A 10,478-nucleotide genomic window follows, 5' to 3' on the forward strand; every position below is an offset into this window, starting at 1 on the left:
AGGTGGAAAAGGGTAGGGGGTGAGAACAGGGAAACACTGGCTATCCTAGCTTTTTCTGAACCTACATTGGCTGTATCTGTCTCTTAATCTACAGGAATATACTATAGTACAGTCAGACAGCTAGTTCTGCCCCAAATCGTGGGTCCTTGAGCAAATTACTTATAGATTTCTCATGGCAAATCAGGATGATAATAATAAATTTAAACTATTGTTGTGAATTGTAAATGACGTAACCTGATAAGAACCAGGCACGTAATAAAAACACCTTCAGTTTATCAAGAACCTCTTACTACTACTATAGAAAAGAATAGTTCTGTGATGATTTGTTTGAACTTCTCCCATGTAATTGGAGAATCTTTGGAAAGTCTTTAGGTTCTTTGAAAGAACTGGGATCTAGGCTTTAATTCATGACCTGCAGTAGCTTCTGTATCTCTGAGCATATGTATTCTGCTATGAAATTAAATAGATACATTTGTTTCTTTTTTTTTTTTTTTTTAATTTGACAAACACTTATGTGACACTTAATATACACTGGCACTATTCTAAGTACTTTACTCATATTAAATGATTTAATTCTCATAATGAATCTTATGAAGTAGACTCTATTATTACCTTCATTTTACAGGTGAGGAAATAGAAGCACAGTGAGGCTAAATGACCTTCTCCAAATCACACAATGCAAGTGTCGGAGCTAGGATTGAAACCCAGGATGCCTGGCTCCAGAATCCATGCTCTTAGCTACACTTGCTTTAAAGGAATTTTTTTTTGAATGTGCTACGCAGCTTGTGAGATTTCAGTTTCCCGACCAGGGATTGAACCCGGGTCACAGCAGTGAAAGCGCTAAATCCTAACCACTAGACCGCCAGGGAACACACACCCCCCACACACAAAAATTTTTTTAATAGAAATAAAAAGTAAAAACGGGGCTTCCCTGGTGGCTCTGTGGTTAAGAATCCGCCTGCCAATGCAGGGGACACAGGTTCGAGCTCTGGTCCGGGAAGATACCACATGCCGCAGAGCAACTAAGCCCGTGCGCCACAACTACTGAGCCTGTGCTCTAGAGCCCGTGAGCCACAACTACTGAGCCCGCGTACCACAACTACTGAAGCCCGCGCACCTAGAGCCCGTGTGCCACAACAAGAGAAGCCACTGCAATGAGAAGCCCGCGCACCGCAACGAAGAGTAGCCCCCGCTCATCGCAACTAGAGAAAGCTCACACGCAGCAACGAAGACCCAACGCAGTCAAAAATAAAGAAAATGAATAATTTTTTTTAAAAAAAGTAAAAACATGTACATAACCCCAATCCACTTGAATTTAAGCTCCACGGGAGCAGGGACTGGCAGTTCTCTTACCACCACAATATCCCCAGTATCTAAAACTGGGCCTGGCAACATAGCAGAGCTAAACAAATGCATAAATGAATTAACCCAGATCTATATCCCATTGTGGGCTTTTCAGGCCATTTGTCTTCCTTCCTCATTCTTGCTATCAGTATGTTGATCTGTTTCTGCTTATTAACAGTATCCAGAGGGAGCTGGCCTGAGAATATCAAGCTAAGACTCAAAGCTCTTAAAGGGCCACTCATCAAGAGTATGAAATTTAATGGATTATCTTGTTCCTCTTAATTTTGTAAAAACATGTATAAACTTGTTTATTTACAAGTAGCTTAAAACAGCCATTTACATGTAATTGGAATTAAGTTGGATTAAAAAGTCCACCTGGAACTTAATATTTAAAGAATTTAGACTGTGATTGTAATCAAAGTAACTTCCCCCCCATTTGAACAGTTATAGGATTATAGGGTCAGGCCATCAAAGTCAACACTCGTTGCACACATTTTTGAAATAAGTACACATTCATTCAATAAATCTGCATCCTACCATGGAAGAAGTACTCAGGGCTTTACACCATGGGATTGTGCAGATTCATGTCCAATGGAGAAGGAGAGCCAAAGAGGATGAGGAAAAACAGGACAACAGGGGAGATAAAGATACTGCCTGCATCCCTGGGTAGCATTAGCACGAAATAAATTCCGTTGGAGGAGGGGAGAAGCAGAAGAATAAAGGGTGGGGAGACTTTGGTCAGCTTTGAGTGATGGAACTGGTCGCCACGGAGATTTGGCTGAAGGTCTACGGTCTATGAAGCACGTCTGCACTCTCTTACGTAGCAGCCTCCTAAAAAAACGCGGGCAGGCGGGGCTAACCTACAGGGTAGACACAGACCAGAAGAGATTCTTGGGTTTCTGGGCCCGCCTCATCCAAATATTTCTGTGACTGCCTGATTCAATTTGAGGCTGAAAACAAGAAGTCCGAATGGCCTCAATTACTTGTAAGAAAGTTGTGTAAATTAGGGAAGCCGATTTTTCACTACACAGAAAGACCACATGGCTCTTGTAAAGGAAGCATATGTGGGAGACGTAGAATGGTTACAAGTACAGTGGCCAGAACCCTGGGTGGCACATGCTTGGCACTGGACAAAATCTGTCGTCTGCATACAGTGTGGACAGTTTTAATGAGGAGATCTCATGATTCAAAGTTTAGCTCGAGAGAGCTTTGCTTTTACCGTTTCACAGCTCTTCCTCTTTGAGTTGCTAAAGGCAATGCTAATATATTACCGTGACCAAGTGTATGCGTAAAGGTGAAGATTTTTAGTCTGTTCAGACTGCGCCCTGTTCTGAGGATTGGTTTTACTTCTTGCTAAAGTACCTTAGTAATAGAGAGCACCATTCCTGCACTCCTGGAGGACTTTGGACTCTTGCCCTCTCCCCTGCTAGGAGGGAATTAGAGCCCAGACCTTCTCTAAGAGTGGGCGGTGAACCACTGTGAAAGCAGACAATGCCCGAGGTCTCCTCACTACAGTTCATCTGATGACCCAGGGGAGGTCAGATTCTTCTCCTCCCCCTTCTTACACACCCAAGGTTTGGCAGCTCCTTTGGCTGTTTTCTGATCTTGCACTTTTTTGGGGACTGTGGTTAAGAGCTTATGGTCCCCCTACCCCTCAGAAAAGTACACTGAAATACAATATTTGCATACACTTTTAGGGGGTTTGTCTACCTGCCTGGTCCATCTTAGAACCCCATATGAATAAACACCACCCTAGAGCTTCAGTAGCTTTTCTCTTCGTATAGAACTTGATGGATTGTTTGGGCGGAGTTGGGCTCACCAAAGTTAAGGAAGACCTCTGCTTAAAGAACATAGACATTTAATTATGAAACGTACTGAAAAGTGACTTTGCTTCCTCCGTCATCAGTAGATTGGCACTTGCTTATGGTGTTTTGAAAAGGTGGATGTGAGTCAGCACGAGCACTTCAGTTATCGCTATTCAGTGGCTGCCTTCCTGTAAATGAGCCAGGCAGGGGTATCCTGGTGATAGTGTCAGACTAATAGTCATACAGAGAAGGAAGCACATTTATAGTTTTAGGGCATTGCTAGAGTAAACTTAAGGAACTCAAAGAAAGCTCTTTGCTTCCTGCAAGCAATAGTCTGTGTTCCCTGTTGGCCCTCGTATAGAAATTGACATTTAAAATACTTGTTTACAATCCAGCAATCACATTCCTTGGTATTTTATCCAAATGAGTTGAAAAGCTGCGTCTACACAAAAACCTGCACGTGAGTATTTATAACAGCTTTATTCATAGCTGTCAAAACTTGGAAGCAACCGAGATGTCCTTCAGTGGGTGAAGAGATAAAATATGGTATACCCGGACAATGGAATATTATTCAGCACTAAAAAGAAATGAGCTATCAAGCCATGAAAAGACATAGAGGACCCTAAAATGCATATTAATAAGTGAAAGTAGCCAATCTGAAAAGGCTACATACTGTATGATTCCAACTATATGACATTCTGCAAAAGGCGAAACTGTGCAGATAGTAAAATGATCACTAGTTGCCAGGGATTGGGGGTGGGGGATGGGTGGGGGGGAGGGATGAACAGCTGGAGGTCTTTTAGGGCAGTGGAACTATTCCATATGATACTGTAATGATGGGTGATTGGTCCAAATTTGTAAAATGTTCAAGACCAAGAGTGAACCCTAATGTAAACTATGGACTTCGGGTGACTAAGGTATGTCAATGAATGTTCATCAGTTGTTAACAAATGTACATACTAATGCAAGATGTTAATAATACGGAAGGTGAGGAAGTATATGGGTACTTTCTAAGCAATTTTTCTGTAAACATGAAACTGCTCCCCCCAAATAAAACCTATTAATTTTAAAAAAATTGATTTATATGTCACTCTCCACCCCCTTCCATGAGACCGTAAAGGCAGGAACCATATCTTTTGTATATGTATATTGCCAGAAGCTGGGGAAAACAAGGAGAGTGTTCTATTATTAGTGCACTATTATCAGTGAGTATCCTAACGATATCTCAGACTTCACATGTCTAAAACAAAACTCTTGATTTGACCCCTCCTCTCTCTGTTTTCCTGACTGAACTAAATGGCAACTCCAGTTACCCAGGCCAAAACCCTTAGGATCATTCTTGACTCCTTGTTTTTTTCCTCACGCCCAACATCCAGTTAGTTACTCCTGTTGGTTGTATCTCGAAAATATATTTCAAATACAACGACTCACTACTGCCACTACTACCGCCGTCGTCCAAGCCCTCATCATTTCTCACCTGGACCAGTGGCCTCCCAGTTGGTCTCTGTTTCCACTCTTGCTCTCCTCTCTCATCTTCTCCATTCAACAGCAAATACATTTTTAAAAACATAAATCAACTAAGGTTACTCCTTCACCCCAAAACCTAAAATGGCTTTGTAGCTTCCTGGCTTCCTGTCACATTTAGAATACAATCCAGGATCCAAGCCATCCCTTACCATGCCCCTGCGTGATCAGACTCCTGCTTATCTCTCCAACAGCTTCTCCATCCTCTCTGCCCCTGGTTCACCACACTCCTGCCCCTCAGTCTTTGGGCACCAGGCCAAGAGCACATCCTTCGCTTGGTGTCTTTGTGTTTGAAATGCCTTCCGTTTGGAACGGTCTTCTCACACATGCTCCCAAGAATTGCTCCCTCACGTCATTCAGGGTTCTGTTCAAATGTCATCTCTACTGAGATCTACCCTCAGCAGCCTGCCTTAAATAACCCTCCTCCCCAACTCTTTATTACCGTACCTTGCTCATATATTCTCCCAAGTGCTCCCTTATCATTACTTGACATTATGTATTTGTGTGTTTGTTTGCTGTCTGTTGTAGTAGTCTGCTAGGGCTACCATAACAAAATACCACACACTGGGTGGCTTTTTTTTTTTTTTTTTTTTTCTGGCCACTCCACACAGCAGCATGCGGGAATCTTGGTTCCCCGACCAGGGATCGAACCTGTGCCCCCTGCTTTGGGAGTGTGGAGTCTTAACCACTGGACCTCCAGGAAGTCCCTGGGTGGCTTAAAGAGCAGAAATTTATGTTCTCACAGGTCTGGAGGCTGGAAGACCAAGATCAGGGCTGGCTTCTCCTGAGACCTGTCTCCGTGCAGGTGGCTGCCTCCTTGCTGTGTCCGTAAAAGGCCTGTCCTCTGTGTGCGCGCCCCTGGTGTCCCTTTCTCTTCTTATAAGAACACTAGTCACGTCGGATTACGTCACATTCTTACGACTTCGCTTAAGCTTAATCACCCCCTCGAAGGCCCTGTCTCCAAAGACAGTCACGTTCTAAGGTACTGGAGGTTAGGGGTTCAGCATGTGAATTTTAGGAGGACACAGTTCAGTCTGTAACACCCCACCCTCTGGCCCCCCCAAATTCATGTCCTTCTCTCATGTAAAGTACAATTACCTCCACCCTAACAGCCCCCAAAGGCTTAACGCATTCCAGTATCCATTCCAACTACAAAGTCTCATCTGAATATCATCCAGATCAGGTGTGAGTGAGACTCGAGGTATGATTCAACCTGAGGCAAAATTCCTCTCCAGCCATGAACCTCTGAAAGCAGACACGTTATTGTGCTTCCAAAATGCAGTGGTAGGACAGACATAGGATAGATAGTCCCATTCCAAAACGGGAGAAATCGGAAAGAAGGAAGGGGTCAAGAGTCCCAAACAAGTCCAAAACTTGGCAAGGTAAATTCCATTAGATTTTTTTCCCTTTTGTTTCTTATTGTGGTAACAAACACATAACATAAAATTCACCATCCTAACCACTTTTAAGTGTACAGTTCAGTAATGTTAAGTATATTCATATTGTTGTGAAACAGATCTCCAGAACTTTTTCATCTTGCAAAACTGAAACTCTGCACCTGAAACTAACACACCGTTGTTAGTCAACTATACTTCAATAAAATTAAACAAAAACAAAAACAAAAACCTGAAACTCTGTACCCATTAAACCACAGGTCCCCTTTTCTTTCTCTCACCAGCTATAGGCAACCACCATGCGACTTTCTGTTTCTATGAGTTTGACGACTTTAGACACCTCATTTAAGTGGAATCATACAGTGTGTTTTTTGACTAATTTAGTTCAGTTAGCATAATACCCTCAAGGTTCATCCTGTTGTAGGATGTGACAAGATTTCCTTCTTTTTTAAGACTGAATACTATTCCATTGTATGTATACACCACAGTTCATTTATCCATGCGTCCACTGATGGACAGTTGGGTTGCTTCATCTTTGGCTATTGTGAATAGTGCTGCTGTGAACATGGGTGTGCAGATACCTCTTTGAGCCCTTGCTTTCAATACTTTCAGTACCTAGAAGTTTTTAATCTTTTGAGGAACTGACATACTGTTTTCCATAGCAGTTGCACTATTTTATTATTCCACCAACGGTGCACAATAGTTCCAATTTCTCCACATCCTCACCAACACTTGTTATTTTCTGGGGTTTTTTGTTTGTTTGTTTTGATGGTAGCCATCTTAATGAGTGTGAAGAGATATCTCATTGTGGTTTTAATTTGCATTTCTCTGATGATTAATGATGTTTAGCATCTTTTCATATGCTTGTTGGCCATTTTTATATCCTCTTTGAAGAAATGTCTGTTCCTGTCCTTTGCCCATTTTCTAATCAGTTTATTTGATTATTTTGTTGACGAGTTCTTTATGTAATCTGGATATTAACCTCTTATCAGATATATGATTTGCAAATATTTTCTCCCATTCCATAGGTTGCCTTTTCACTCTGTTATTGTGTCCTTTGATGAGCAAAAGTTTTTAAGTTTGATGTAGTCCCATTTGTTTATTTTTGGTTTTGTTGCCTGTACTTTTGTTGTCATATCCATTAAATCAATATTCCATTAAATTTTAAGTCTCAAAAATAATTCTTATGGCTCAGTGCTCTGACCTCCAGGCCCACTGAGGTGGCCCTGTTGCTCCCTCAGCCCTGGCCACTGGCCTGACCCACTGAACCTGAGGAGGAGAGAGCCTTGCCTTGATGGCCTGTGTGCGCTAGGTCTGTGGTGGGAGTGGCAGCTCTCTGATATCATTCCCATGATATCACAATGAATCAGGGTCATTCTTCCCTTAAAGGATAACACATGTTGATAGATCTATTGCCCTATCCTGTAGAATCTCAGAAGTCTGATAGCCTTCCTTCAATTTGTCTTATCTCTTCACCTTTTAGTCTAGTCTGGCAGTGTTTCTGCTGGTGTAACACCAACTCTATTGCTAGATTCTGCTGAGATGGCTGATTAAACCCAGGAATTTCACTCCTAATCCCTTTATCAAATGATTTTCCAGCCATACCCATGGTGTCCTCTCCAGAGCAAGCTTTCTTGTTTTTTGCCATATGGATAGGCTGAGAATTTTCCAAATCCTCAATTTCTGGTTCCTTTTTGCCTAACAATTCCTCCTTCAATTTATTTCTCTCCTCTCACATTACTATAAGCAGCGAGGGGAAATCATACCTTTAACAGTTTGCTTAGAAATCTCCTCAGCTAAATATCCTATTTTATCACAAAGTTTACTTTCCACAAAACACTAAAACACAATTCCACCAAGTTCTTTGGTACTTCATAACAAGGATCAACTTTCCCCCAATTTTCAATAACATGTTCCTCATTTCCATCTGAGACTTCACCAGAATCGCCTTTATCATTCATACTCCTACCAACAATTTCTTCCAGGTGATCTAGGCTTTTTCTAGCGTGTGTCTCAGAACTCCTCCAGACTCTACCCACATTTTTAGGTATTTGTTATAGCAGCACCCCACTTCTTGGTACCAAAATCTGTATTAGTCAGGGTTCTGCAAAGAAACAGAACCAATAGAATGTGTAAATACAGGTTTTCCCAGTTATCTGGAAGTACAGCCTTCCTATGAAACCTTTCTTAAGCTGAAATGGCACAAAACAAAGAGGCAATTACCTTAGGACACATCTTGCTAACGGGTGCACAAAATAAATCAAGATAAAGCAGAGATGCTCAGAGTCGTAGTTCAAAGCTATGGCAGCTTGACGCTGAAATGCTGAGTGTAGATCCTGGGGAAGGAACTTGCAGGACCACTCTCAAAGCTGGGGCTGGGTGCGGTCTCTGTAATGGCTCGTTGCAAAACAAATGCTTACTTAACGCTGTTTTCACTTTTCACCTTTTTCCCTGAAAGTGAAAATCCTCTTCCGATTTCTTTTGGTTAGTGAAAACAGGTACTAATGTTTGTATATCTTTCATGAAAGTGAAGTGGCGTAAAGCGTACTTTCGAAAAGCAGGGGATACTTGTATGTAGAAAAAGATTTTTTTTTGAGGGATTTGTTCATGTGATTATAGAAGTTGGCAAGTCCAAAATCTGCAGGGTGGGCTGGCAAGCTGGAGACCGAGGAAGAGCCAATGCTGCAGTTCAAGTACAAAGGCCATCAAGCTAGAGCCCCAGGAAAGCTGGTGTTGCAGTTGAAGTCCGAAACAGTCTGCTGGTAGAATTCTTCTTGCGGGGGACTGGGTTGGGTTGGGGAGGAAGGTGTCCCTTCTTTGTTCTTTTTAGGTCCTCAACTGATTAGACAAGGCCTGCCCACATTATGGAGGACAACCAGCTGTACTCGAAATCCATCACTTAAATGTAAATCTCATCCCAAAACAACCCCCTCTTTCCATCGCCGGCCGCCGCAACGAGAGGAGGTGCCACCATGTCCGCGCATCTGCAATGGATGGTCGTGCAGAACTGCTCCAGCTTCTTGATCAAGAGGAAGTGGCAGATGTATGGCCCCGAGCCCAATAACCTGAAGGCCCGCAACTCCTTCCGCTACAATGGGCTCATTCCCCGCAAGACTGTGGGCGTGGAGCCGGCGGTGGCCGGCAAAGGGGTCGTGGCGGTCACGAAGCAGAGATCCAGCCCGCGAAAGCTGGCCACTTCCTACGTGCGGACCAGCATCAACAAGAACGCCCGGGCCACCCTCACCAGCATCCAGCACATAATCCGAAACAAGTAGCGCCCGGATTTGCGCATGGCCGCCCTCTGCAGAGCCAGCAACGTCCTGCGCAGCCAGAAGCCTGTGATGGTGCCGAGGAAGCGGACCCGTCCCACCAAGAGCTCCTGAGCGATCTGTCCCCTTCCCCACAGCAATAAAGCTGTCAGCCGGGGGGGAAACAAAACAAAACAACAACAACAAAACACCCTCACAGAAACATCCAGAATAATGTTTGACCAAATACCTAGGTATGGTGGCCCAGCCAGGCTGGCTCATAAAATTAACCTTTCACAGGCCTTCTACATTAAATTTTAAGCTCTGTGAGGAGAGGGACATTGTCTTAGCGACGTTCGTATTGCTTGTGCCTAGAACTGTAGCTAGCATGCAGTAGGTATTCAATAAACAGTTGATGAAAAATGCATAAATGACTGACTAAATGACTGTTTGCTAGGGCTTTAGAGTTTTTCGGGTTTCCTTCCACTTGCATTATCTGATTTCTTTATCCCAAAAATTCTTTGAGCTGGGTATTATAACTTGCAGTTAAATACTGAAATTGAGGGCTTCCCTGGTGGCGCAGTGGTTGAGACTCTGCCTGCCAATGCAGGGGACACGGGTTCGAGCCCTGGTCTGGGAAGATCCCACATGCTGCGGGGCAACTGGGCCCGTGAGCCACAACTACTGAGCCTGCGCATCTGGAGCCTGTGCTCCGCAACAAGAGAGGCCGTGATAGTGAGAGGCCCGCGCACCGCGATGAAGAGTGGCCCCCGCTCGCCGCAACTAGAGAAAGCCCTCGCACAGAAATGAGGACCCAACACAGCCATAAATAAATAAATAAATAAAATAAAATTAAAAAATACTGAAATTGAGATATAGAGATGTTAAAGGACCAGTTCAAACGTCTAAACTCTAAACTCTTCATGTTCCAGAGGTGGGACTCAGATTTCACTCTTTTGACTTCTAATCCTCTGCCCAGTCAACTACACGACACTGTAATTATTCTCTTACCTTACCTATTCGTCCTAGTGTTGATAATAAGAGGAAATAGGTAACTTAATAGTGCCAAGTCTCTGCTGGGTGATAAAAAAGGGTAAACAGTGAGTGAAGAGGATATTCGTGTTCCTGCCCAAGGCAGCACAGTAAGGGGAGGTGTCAGAGAG

General features: G+C 43.3%; 1 pseudogene; it reads left to right on the forward strand.

The window, feature by feature from the left end:
• Nucleotides 1–9,039: 9,039 nt before the first annotated feature.
• LOC132372386 (large ribosomal subunit protein eL28-like) lies at nucleotides 9,040–9,464 on the forward strand (annotated as a pseudogene).
• The last annotated feature ends 1,014 nt before the right edge of the window (nucleotides 9,465–10,478 follow it).

Source organism: Balaenoptera ricei, chromosome 10 (assembly GCF_028023285.1).
Source record: "Balaenoptera ricei isolate mBalRic1 chromosome 10, mBalRic1.hap2, whole genome shotgun sequence".
NCBI classification, from domain to species: Eukaryota; Metazoa; Chordata; class Mammalia; order Artiodactyla; family Balaenopteridae; genus Balaenoptera; species Balaenoptera ricei.